The sequence below is a fragment of the Lingula anatina genome, chromosome 2 (assembly GCF_051362555.1).
Source record: "Lingula anatina isolate TDL-2025a chromosome 2, LinAna3.0, whole genome shotgun sequence".
In the NCBI taxonomy this organism is placed as follows: Eukaryota; Metazoa; Brachiopoda; class Lingulata; order Lingulida; family Lingulidae; genus Lingula; species Lingula anatina.
Genome location: NC_141768.1, coordinates 29,958,040 through 29,970,140, shown reverse-complemented (window position 1 = coordinate 29,970,140; position 12,101 = coordinate 29,958,040). Strand labels below are relative to the sequence as shown.

General features: G+C 36.0%; 1 long non-coding RNA gene across 22 annotated transcripts in view; it reads right to left on the bottom strand.

Moving 5' to 3' along the window:
* The window catches only part of LOC106155827 (uncharacterized), a 62,890-nt gene that overhangs the window by 38,847 nt on the left and 11,942 nt on the right, over positions 1-12,101 (bottom strand). The window contains exons 1-2 of one of the 22 annotated variants that reach the window (XR_015333195.1): positions 2,566-4,015; positions 142-237 (exon numbers count right to left, since the gene is read on the bottom strand). The exons of 14 other annotated variants lie outside the window; for them this stretch is intronic. This is a non-coding gene — a long non-coding RNA (uncharacterized LOC106155827). 7 more of the 22 variants (XR_015333194.1, XR_015333190.1, XR_015333197.1 and 4 more) reach the window with 7 other exon arrangements.

The following is a 12,101-nucleotide window of genomic DNA, read 5'->3' as shown; positions in this document are numbered from 1 at the left end:
ATAAAAACGGAGAAAGACAGTCAGTGTGAGAGTTTAAAAAATTCATGATTGCAGTGGTCGTAGAAAGGATGCAGCACAGAAAAATATAGCAGACACCCTCTAGATCATAGATATTGTTAGTTCATAAGTATGATCACCAACCTCTCCCAGTTTAACTTGTTGTCTAGTGGCTGAGTATCAGCTTTTCACATTTTCTTAGTTATCTTTGAGAGACTTATGTGTTATGCATACAACCATCTGAAAAAATCCAGATATTTCAAATTCAAATTTCTTGTTTAAAAATTTGATTCGCTTGCCTGTACACACACAGCATGTTTAACTGAAAAAATACAGGTAAACTTTCTGTTTTCATGCATGTCTAACACAGGAAATATCTGGTACCTTGTCAAATTTTTTTTTCTTGAAAATTTCAGAAATTTCCCCTTTATCACTAGAACCACTATGAAAGTTACTATCTATAAACCCATTTCTAAATTTCTGTTGTTTATCCATTGCAAGAATGACTTAAAAAACTACAAACTTTAGAACTTTAATGATTTTATAGATTATAATGGGATATGGTATACCTTGCTGAAAAAAGAATTGAAATCTCCCAGAAAAAAGTCATACTTTTTGTTATATAAAGGCCTAATGCTCATAGTGTGCCTTCAATTTAAGGGAAGGCAATCATGCTTCATTTTCTTGAACAAACACCTAAGAAAAGCCCGACCAGGTAGTAAAACCTGCTGGTTTTCATCGACTTTTCCAGCAGAATGGGTATGAAACATTTTGTTATCACTGATCTGGCAGGGTGTCAACTCATTAAGATAATAATAACAGAGAACAGATCTACCAGATAAAACCCAAACACAGCATATACTTAATTAGCTACAGGTATATGCATTCAGAAATAAGGGAGTTAAACTGTACAATCATGTATAGAGGAAAGATGTAAATTAAATGGGCAAGGCTAATCAATACCTTAATTATCTCATTATCAGCAATTAATCCTTTTTGCACTTATTATGAGAGTGAATTCAGGAGTGTGTGTGCTCATTCATGCTAGGAGGAGGTGGCAGTTTGTTATGTAGGTCATTTGTTAAATAGCCAGTATTTTGTGGTCTCAAAAAAGGCTATGGCTCACAATATGCTAACTTATCCAAGGTTGGCTATTCAATATGAAAAAAATGCTAACCACAAATTATATAGCTTTACAAATACCACTCAACCACACTCAGTTCCCCCCACAATCAGCTCCTCATATTACAAAGAGTTGATAAAAAGAGTTGTATCAGTTGTTCTGCTACATGGTTTGGCAAAATGACGCTACTGTGTTGAAGGTATTGGTGTCTGCCTGCTTTAGAAATAGGTTTCTTTAAACCTGATAACAGCTGAGGAAGGGAACAATTACCTATCCTGAGCCAACCTTGTTTTCAATCAACTGGAGTATTTTGTGGTTAAGCCAATAGCTCCAGGACTACTGTCACTGGTTCCGTAATCAGTATCAAATGACACACAAATGGTGGATTTGAATGAATCAAAGTGTCCTTATAATAATAAAACAAACACCCTTCTTCAGCGGTTACTCAATGTCAATCACAACCTATGATGTTTGAACAAGTAAGTTGCTGTTTAAAATATTGACTAATTATTTTAAAGACATCAGCAAATATAAATATTTTTTGTGTAACCACTACAATGTAGGGTTGCTGGGATTGTAAGGGAGGAGGATTACATGCTACTGACCAACAGTTTCCATGTGAAGCTCTTCATTCTTTTTTTTTTATAAAAAAATTATAATAAACAATGTCATTAAGATAAAAATATGCACCATTATTATTCATAAAGACTTCCAGTGATTTGAAACCAGTTTTCTATCATCAGAACCACATTTCTCTTCCCCAGCAAGAAAGCAACCTACTAAAATTACAAGAATAGATAAATGAAATAACCAGAAAAAATGTGTGTATTGTCCGTGCCATTGTATTTCAGGTATATCAAATGATAAGAAGCCTACTTGGCAATGATAAATGGGACAAACTTCCTTAGAACCCAACACAACACTGTCATCATTCCACTTGATATTGACAATGCCAAACAGATTTTCTTCATTTATGACTCAGTTGCCTGACAAAAAATGAAGTAAGAAAACAACTGCTGTTTTAATCTAGTGGGACCTGCCCCTCATCACGTAACTAATAAACATCTCTGGCAGGGCAGCAATTCAAAGTATTCCACACACTGAGACTTAAATCAATTATGACATAGGTAATCAACAGGAGTGTAAACTCCACATCCTTGTGCCCATGTCATAAGTTCTGTACCATGCAGTCTCTTATCTCAAGGTTATTTCATCCCGGAGACTAAGAGAATAGCATCACTTGAATAATGTAGCTAACCCCTTGAGGTGGAAATGGGATATTCATCATAAATACATCTGCATTGCAATATCACCATCACAGTTTTATCACCAAACCTGACTAAGAAGTAGCACACTGATACGTCACACTTTTGATAATGTCCATCCTAGTGTGACTCTGCTTGTCAGGTGATGTAGGCCACGGTGATGTAAGAAACATCCCATACTTGCTTCCTCTCAGCAAAATGGGCAGGTTTCCAACAGCCGGCCTAAGTTGTTACAGCCTACGCAGTGGCAGCAGCACATAGTTCATCTCTGACACAGCACACAGCAGTGGGATGCCTCACTGGTGCAGGCAGCTTCAAGACATGGTAATGTTACACAGAGGCACCGAGGTAAACCACAGCCAAGCGGAAAAATGACAAGCAGAATACGGGGAATTTTCAATTAACCACCTGCAACCTATTTAACCAAGTATTTTATCTATGAATTGAATGAAATAAAGAGATTTTTAAGAACGTTTCTGTGTCAAGTTGTGTGTGTCAGTGCATAACTGTGACACTGACAACAAAAGAAAACACCCACACACAATAGCTGACACTAACAGCAGGGCCAGCAGGAGGTCTCACTAGTCAGCAACAGAAACACTTCACTGATAACAAACTTGTTTCAAGATCAAACTGAGTAATGCCTGATGTCACTGATAATCATAGGATGGTTGAAGAAAGGTTGTCAGTTAACAAATATACTACACAGAAACTACAAACAAACAATTATGGATTGGAATTTTTTAATTATTTTCAAAAATGTTGTTTTGAATTATTGTTTACATTATTGTGTATCTCATAGTGTACACTTTCCTGTACTCAGACCTGGGACAGTACAGTCAGACTCAAAACAAATATGAATTCAGGTCCCCCCACTGCCACAACACGGTCACCTGGGTCCCAACCACCGCAGCAATCACGTCCCATCACTACTGATGACCAATGCATTGAGTAAACACGTTCAAGCTAAGGGATAAAACACTACACCAATCAGGACTTTATCAGAAATAGTGCACTGGAACTGAATCCATGTTCCAAATTAATAAATAGGATTAGAGAACATATTTACATATTTACCAAGATAAATCTGCAGTCTGATTAAATTTGGTAAAAGCCACAGTGAACATGGGAAGGATGCCAACGATGATACTACAGACTTAAAAGCCAGAGTGCATAACAAACATGTAAATATTGGGCCTTCCACCTTGGAAATGCACTTGAGCACTTTGGTGCATTAATAAAAATCCCACTGTTCATACTGGGAGACTACAATAGACTGTCTGGGTCTTACAGACTGTTTACCATGTCATTACTATACCAGTAATCAAATAACAATAGATATTTGTGGCATAGCTCCAACTCCGTGCAAGATAATGCAATAACCCTGGACTTGGTCCTGTATCACACCACTTTCTGGTTAATCATTAGTGAACAATGAACTGTTTATTCCGCAGTTCTTATCATGGATATTCGCTCAATGTCAACCCACTATCATCAAGCCCCCTACAAAACTACACAGTATCTTCAGCAAATACAGGATTCATTAAACCAGAGGAGGGAACTTGTTGCCTGCAGGTGTCAGCACCTGCTGAAGGTTTTACCTGCTAATCATGACAACCTCTGGCATTTCCAGATTTGAACTTCATTTGCAAAGTTGTTTAAATCCTGCTTTAAGTAAAAAATAGTGCAGTTTCTATGGTTGCAACATATTAGTTTCAGTGAATAAAAACAGATTTTGGAAAATGTGACTATGTGACAGAAAATACTTCAACATGAGAAATGCAGTTTAAGAGATTCTTGATATTCTACTTACACTAGATCAGTACAATGGGGAGCCCACATACTGTAGAACAGCATTAGGTGTAAGGTGTTTAAGATGGAAACAATCACCATTGAACAATATTTAATAAGTTTCTGGTAAGAAAATATTCTGAATATTCTAGGCTTCATGATCCTCCAAAGCTCTCCAAAACAGATACAGCGAAAACTTTAATTAACAAGCTTCAGCACAAATTTTAATATACAACAACTTTAGGTAAAATATCAGTGCCATACATGCGGTTGGCATGTGAAAGGGATCATGATCTAACAAGACAGGCTTTACCAACTGTTGTTATTATGTTCTCAGAAAGTATATTTTATATCACACAAGAGACCAAGTGAAATATATGGCATTAAGTTGGCATGTTGTTTTCAACATCCCATGGTGTTCTGTCAGGAACACATGACAAAGAGCAAGGATCTGTTCCCGTTTAGTGTCTTTACAACTAAGTTATTGGCTCTGACATCGGAAACAGTGTAAGAAGCAAACATTGAAGTAATTCTGAGATCAAAGATGAAACCACAATTTCTTCAATTAAGAATAGATTATTTTTCTTTTCTTTCTTTCTAATAAATAGGGGGACCTGCAAGAGTTTTTGCAAAAGATGAAAATCTATTTATGTATTTATTTATTCCATTACATATCCACAACAGCCTGTTGTGATAGTAGCCTAATTGTGATATTTTTAAAACCATATTTTCATGATAAAATTTGCAACTGCTTTCAATCAATGCATGTCAAGACAATAATCAAAAAGCCTTTATCAAATGATTATAAACAATAAAATTTTAGAAGGGGCATAAAGAACTCAACAGCTAGTTTTAGTAATGTCCCTTTCATAATGCTGTACTTACAGTAACATATAAAGTGAGTGTGGTTTCTCAGAAATGCATATAAACCACTTCTACTAGTTTCTTATATGACTCAAATGAAGTCTACATAGTACATACCTAGGGATAAGCTAAATATATCACTCAATTAGTCATAAAAGCACTTTAAAACTATACTTCTTCAAATTTTTGGTCTTAAATTTACCTGCTTATCTGCCCCTGTTATAAGTAGCACAGAAAGTAAGCATTCAAATATCATTTTTGGGTTATACAAAACAATATCCTTCAATATTTCTCTTAGTTAAACTATATGGTGGCATTGGGTTGGCTTTTATGGCAAAGATTTGACTTCAAATGCATCTTAAAACACGTGCCTGAGTATTAAAAAGTAAGTTAAAATATATATGACAGATATCTTAATAAGTCAATATTGTAAGCATGAATTTCATGTAAAGAACAACAATTTAACATCTAAGAAATCTTGCTGAGGTCTGTGAAGAGGGCCCTGTGAAAAGGTATTCCAAATTTATGCTGACAGTTTAAAAATCAGAAAGCACTTTCTTTTTTGTTCCATGCGTGTACCTAATGACAGTGAACAGAAACTGTACATAGTTTCCAGCCAGTTTCCAGGATACTTGCTCCCTTCTAAACCACTCTGCCATATTCCCTACCACCTGGTAAGAATCTAAGCAGTTTTCTTCATGCTGATAAAGATCAAAGAGTTAATACTAAACTAATTTCTAGAGCAGCTGATGGGGTGTGTTGATACTACTGCCAGTGAAAGATGGCACACCCCTAGGCAACAGTTGGAGAAAGATTCTAGGTAAAGCACAGAATGCAGGTGCACTTCAGACAGCACCCCCCCCTTGTTGTTCTAAATTTCTGATCTCTGCACCATGCCAACACCACAGAAATTAACCTATACAAGAGACAGAGAACTAGCCTTTCAGGCAGTTTTCAACACTTTGTGCAGTACCTGTTACACTTAATCATAATCTGGATTATATCAAACAGCCTGCCAACAGTGAAAACAAACCATATAATTAATCTTCATCCCCTGGAAGTAAGACAAGCCTCCTTATCACAACCAAGAATTTTCCCAGGGTTACTTGGCTATTTGAGCCTACAGTACTAGGTATTGGGATACGCTAAGCAGAGATTAAAACTATAAGTGAAGATAGTTCTGATTGACTGCCTATTAAGCAAGTAATTAAAGCATCTGATTTCGTTTACAAACAGAAACCCCTAATCCATTGGCATCTGCTGAGAGAGACACTGTAGTAAACAGTTCTTCCACTGGGCATGATACAGGACAGCAAGAAAGGTCTCTTCTAAATGCTGTACCAGTTATTTGGATAGATAGAAAGACGAAGGAGATCAATGATTGGATGGCAGGAGAGAGAACGAGAGAGAGAGAAGGACATATTTTGCTCATACTGTCTTGAGGTACTTGTGACCACTTGCTGCCATGCGCACCGCTATGTCTGGCCCAGCAGTGGTGCTTTCCCAGAGATTTAGATCGATCTAAAGATTAAGATTTAGATCGACCTAACTCGCTGGGGGTTCACGCTAAATTGCAGTCAGCCGAGCGGGCACCATAGTTAATTACTCCCTTACAGCTTTTAGTAGGCAGGACAGACGCTTAAGCCGGCCAAGCTGACAGTAATCTAGTGAGACTCCCCACAGGGATAGATCGATCTAAAAATCTATGGAAATGGGGTGTAAGAAATGACCACTTCCTCATCAGGTCAGACTAAAAATGTAAACTAGGCTGAAGAAATGGTGATTTGGTGTCCTTATTGGCTTAATGCCTGAGAGCAAATAAACATTGTAGATAACATTGTGTATCTTCTTGGTTTAAATTAATGAAGGGTACTTTCTTTAGCTTTAGGGAGGGTCATAATTAGATTATGAAACAAACAGGAACTATTTTGACTGCTGGTTTCAATTTAAAACTTGGTAATGTTTTTAAATGAAAAGGTCATCTTACTAACTTTCGTAAAATCCTTTCCTGGTTGAAAAAAACAAAAAAACAAAAACATTCACACATGTATGTATGTAAGTATGAACATTAATTTTTTCTTATAAGAACTATAATAACCACAACCACGATCCATTACTTTTATTACACATTTTTAGGTATGTTTTGCCAAAAATGTTCAACCAAAATATCCAAAATCAGCCTAAAAAATGTGTACTCAGGTCAATTTATACCAAGATTTAAATTTCATTTTTGGTACCTGTGAATTCCTGAAGGATATTATTACTTAGAAATGTCATTTTATTCATAAAAAGTTATTATATTCATAAATCAACATAAAATTAACATTAGAAAACTTCTCTTAACCCAAACTTAAAGCCTTCAGTATATACACTTCTATGAGTTTGATGTACAATCCATTAATAAACTTTCTGATAAGAAAAAAAAACTGAGTTTGGGCACTGACTCACCAGCATCTACTCCCACATTGCTCAGTAAAATGTGTGCCAATGTGTGCGAAACTGATTGTTTTTCAGCACATGGTATAAATACAACTAAAAGTGTTGACAATAAAAGATGATTAAATGAAACATCAGATTTTTATGTCTGTCTGAACAAAACAATGCTTAAAGACCATGACACGGCATGCTGTAACTGGTTTGATCAAGTTTTTGTCCAGATGGACATTTTAGCACTACACCCTTTGTTACCTTTTATGAAGGCCCATCCCCAATGACACTATCAATCTACGTAGATCAATCCAACTCTGCAAGGACTGTTTCTGAATCCAGTCAGATTAGCAGATTAACAAGTCTGCTCCTGGTGTTGAGTAGAATACAGTAAAGCTGGTAATTATACGAGTATGTTGGAAAACAAGGCAGATAGTTTCATATGGAATGGGCCCTAAGACAAAACATATGCTCATCATACATATTTTTGACTTGTCTAATTAACTTGACCAATGAGGTAATGGTATATATAGGACCTTTTTGACCCGATTATTTAACAAGCTCAAAATGCAATATGACAGTGTGACAATTATGACTGCTACTCTTGATATTTACATAGGGAGTGTAGCTATATTCAAAAGGTCTGCTATTACGAGGGCCTGCTGGTTTGAGTGTTTGCTGCTCCTAAGATTAGCTATTTCAAAGGCCCACTGTTCCAAAATATACCTCATGAGCAGCAGTAAGAACCCGAATTGAACTAACAGAAAATTTGTTAAATATATATGTAAAATTCACTTCTTCAGTGATGAATAAATGAATGTCACATTGAAATCAACATGATATATTAAGTCTATATGATTACTATAATTTGACAATAAGTCATGTTAAAGAATATATATAAACAATATTCAGGGCTTGACATTAAGGACTGTTCGATTGCCCCGGATGGGTATACATCGATTTCGGGCAAGTGATTTAATAAAGCAGAAGAATGAAGAATTTATCATAAATCGTCATGTTGAATCAAAACCTCACATGATTTGCGTGTGGACTTGGCTATCTTATCTTATCTTTGAACATCTCTTTGAACATCTTCCCCTTGTGCCTTCTCATTTGTCAATAGTGCTTCATTCAGCAGTAAGCTGTCCAATAGCATTCACTCTTACTCGACTGGTTTGCACCTGCAAACTATAGTTTATAAAATAGTAACATAAAATGTACAGGTTTGTTTTGGCATCTGTGGAAGAGAAGTTAGATGACATCATGTGACATAAACTTATAGACATGATTTCTGAACTAAGCAGGTAAATATTTTCCCTCAAACAATTTTTTTCTTTGTTTACTAGGCAGCAGTAACAAAGGCTGCATTCACATGGAAAGTCTATTTTCTAAATTCTATTTTCTATTTGCGGTATGTTTAGTGATCATGGTCTGTGCCCTGAATATCCCGCGGCGTAATTACTGGCAGCGCGAGCCAGTTACTTATACAAAGCTGTAATTAACTCTCGGCTGTGCTCCGAGGAGATTCTGATACCTTTACGCATGCGCAGTAGTATCTCTAAGCTGTGGAGTTCATCGGTTCATTAGAGACAAGATACACACTAAGGCTTCGTTCACATGCAATGTCTATTTTCTATTTTCTATTTTCTATTTTCGGTATGTCTTATGATCACGGTCTGTGCACTGAATATCCCGCCGCGTAATTACTGGCAGCGCGAGCCAGTTACTTATAGTAACTTATAGTAACTGGCTCGCGCTGCCAGTAATTACGCCGCGGGATATTCAGTGCACAGACCGTGATCATAAGACATACCGAAAATAGAAAATAGAAAATAGAAAATAGACATTGCATGTGAACGAAGCCTAAGAAAATGATTTTTTTGTGTTAGCAGCAGCCGTGTAACATTGGGGCAAGTGAGTTTCCAGTTCGAGCAAGTATATTTTGTCAGCCACCTGCCCTTTGGGCAAGTTGCTGAAAACTTTACTGTCGAGCCCTTACCTTTTCATATTGCCTTGTTGTTGTTCTTTACACAGTATTGGGGGTTGAATTTTAGTATCAAAAGACATCTCATATTTAATGCCTTTTTTAAGACTAAGGCTTACGACTAATTCTATGTTACAGCATGATTCTTCTATCTTAGGAATAGCTTTTCTGGGGAACAGCAACCCTTCAGAATGGCAACATCAGACAAAAACTTCGTCGATTTTAGAGCATTTTCAGAATAACTAGGGGATATAAAGCTGGCCCCTCTAAGGACTATAAGGGGTGTTTTCACTTGAAAATAAAGAGAAGAAGCAAAATCAACAGCAGACATCATCCACTTGAGTCTCTCTCAGGAAAGTCATCCCACTAGCAATGCATCTTTTTTTTTTCACTGAGGGTTACATTAGTGATATTGTGAAAGATTTCCTAAATCATTCCTCTTTCAGTCATTCTTGCATACATCCCCAGTTTTCAATTATGTAAGTTTTCAGTTTGTTGAAGTCAGAAATTTGGTAATTCTTGCACTAAAATACAGTAGGACATCAAGCATTGGATAGGCCAAAGAAATTAATAAATTTAAATCTCAAGAGGAGGTTACAGTTCTAAACTTTCGAAAACTGCAATTTTGTGATGATCTATGATAAAAATGATCTCAAATTACGCTTGCACTGAGAGATTAAATCTTCAAGAGTTCACAAGTACTCAAAAAGAACCTTTTCTCTTAGTTTAAATAGACTTAGGGTGCATATATTTCCATGTTGATATTGGGCATTTTGGTGGAATATTCTAGTTAAACAACTGATATTCCATCTCAACCCTATTAGTATACTAGATTCCTTTGTTGTCCCTTCTAAACATCTTCTCTACAAAAGACTGAAGTCATAGTAGCCCATGAGCAAGATGTCCGATTTTCGGCCATCGGTACCAAAAAGGGATGAATTCATATGGCTCCTTTCCAGGTAAAGTGGGGACAAACAGACGGAGGTTCAAACAGTTGGCACAAGCACAACTAAGCATGTTCTTTTCACGTCCAAAAGAAGTTAAAATGAGCTTTAAAAATAGTCCATGTTACTGGGACCCTTGTTACTGACGTTCATTGACGCATAATACTTGAGTGAGTTGGGAAGGATTTTATGCTCACTCACTAAATGTCTTGTGTGAAGCTGCATCACTTGACATTTACTTTGTCATCACAGTATGCAGCAGTATGCAGTTCTACACAACAAGTCTGAGATATTGTATGCAAATCATTGTCTACTACCTCAGCAAAATTTAAACTTTAATATAATAAAAACAATATTTATAAAGTAAATTTCTCTCATAAGTCCTACATGTTAACTTAGACATTAGGTTTTGTGCTGCTGAACTCTCAGCAAATTATTTGTCTTACATGAAAAAAAAATATGATAACATAGTATTCACTCTCCCCTAGAAATATCACACAAGGCACAGTGCATCAAAAAAAAAAAAAAAAAAAAAAAAAAAATCCCAACTAATTATATACTACAGCATGATTATACCTGCATATGTTGGAGTAGCAACACTTGGGAATGGCTAACAGCAAACCCTCAGGAAATAGGTCAGAAAAAAATAAGTCCATTTTAGAGCGTTTTTCAGCATTTACCAGACTAGCAAACCTTTAGAATAGTGGACCTTGAAATTCAGAGCTGATCCCATACAGGGACAAGTTGCACAATGATTCAATGTGTGGGTGAAAATTGCTTTTTTCCAACCAAGGAAAAGACATTTGCGCAGTTTAATCCCGTATATAGTACCTATAAGTAAGTTTCCAGCACACTTTTTTTTAAATCAGGGTTATCTGTAATTCTAAATTCCATCAATAAAAGTAATTCTCTGGTGCAAACAAAATAAGTTGCATTTCTAAATGGCTAATGTTCGTTATGACAAATGTTTGTTTTGACCAAGGTCTGCTATGACGAAGGTTCGCTATGATGAAGGTTTGCTATCACCAAAATCTAATCATTATTTCATTGGCCCATTTGTGACCTATCCTGAAAACTTCATCAAAATCTGTTGATTACTTTTTGGGTAATGCTGCACACAGACAAACAAATCCACAAACAAGCCTACTAGCTGTAAGCAGAATATAACCTCTTCATGGGAGGAAATGAGGGTCTTGATACCAAATCCCAAACTAAGCAATTACTATAAATGCAAGACCAAAACTACTGAATGCATTACAGAAATTAAAAATTAAATCCAATCTGGCTGTTTTCAAACTTGGACTTTACGTTAATCCTATGTATCATTCTTTAGTTAGAGAATAATTAATTTTCTTTTTCTTGTGTTTATGATGAAAGTGCATAAAATAGCATTTGTCAATTTTGATGCAATGTAACATAATGATGAACAGCTTAATCACCAACAATTTTCAAGTATTTACTGTGGACAGTCAGGAATTAAAATTTTTTAACCCCAAACGTGCCAGAAAAGTTCATCCCTTCAAAAAATTATCCAATTGGTCTGGTTTTCCAACTCAAGCTGAATTTTAGTCATTTTAATCATTATGTAAGTTTGAGAATCATTTGTAGCATAATTTTCTTTTTGTTGTATTTACAAGCAAACAACCCATGTAAGTGCATGGTGACACCAATGGCAATGATAGACACTAGTGATGGCTAAACATCCA